This window comes from Bison bison, unplaced genomic scaffold (genome assembly GCF_000754665.1).
Source record: "Bison bison bison isolate TAMUID 2011002044 unplaced genomic scaffold, Bison_UMD1.0 scf7180017864201, whole genome shotgun sequence".
Classification (NCBI taxonomy): domain Eukaryota; kingdom Metazoa; phylum Chordata; class Mammalia; order Artiodactyla; family Bovidae; genus Bison; species Bison bison.
Window position 1 is genome coordinate 1551794 of NW_011494773.1, and position 709 is coordinate 1552502.

Genomic DNA, 709 nt, shown 5'->3' on the forward strand with positions numbered 1-709 from the left:
GTCTCGGCGCGGGGCTGAGCCCACTGGGGTTGGTCGCTGGGGGCCCCTCACCGCCCCTCCGCCAGACGCTCCGGGGGGGGCTGCGGCGGCGGCGGCTCTGACCCACCCCCAGAGTGCCGGAACCCAGGCTCCGGCGAGAAGCAAGTGTCTTCCCCACGCCGGTCGCCAGGGGGGCCGCGGGAGCAGCTTCCAGATGCGCCGCGGCGCCGGGAAGAAGGACGGGCTGGGGGCTGCGAGGGGCGCACGGCCGGCGGCCGCAGCCCCAGCCGCGAGCGGGAGAAGGGACCGCGGGGACCCCCCGGGCGGCCCTAGCGCGCGGGGAGCTGTCCGTTCAGCACTGGCGCCGGCCTCGCCCGCCGAGAAGGGAGGCACAGCCGGGGCCCCGGCGAGACAGACAGCGCGGGCGGCCGCGGGCTGGGCGGCCACCGCCTCCCAGACGCCCGGGAAGCCGCCCCCCGCGCCGCCGCAGAGCGGGTGGGGAGAGGAACTCACCGTGCTCTGGTCGCCGACAAGAGGAGCCCCGGACGCCGGCTCTCGCCCTCCCCGAGGCTGCAAAGTTGCGGGCTCGGCCCCACGGGCTCTCAGCCTCCTCACGCTTCGCTGGGGGACCGGGCAGGTAGCGGGGGTGTCGGGAGGAGGGAGCGGGCAGCTGCCGTCCTCCCACTTGGGCGCCGGCGAGTGGGGGCCAGGAGGCGGCGGGGACGGCAGC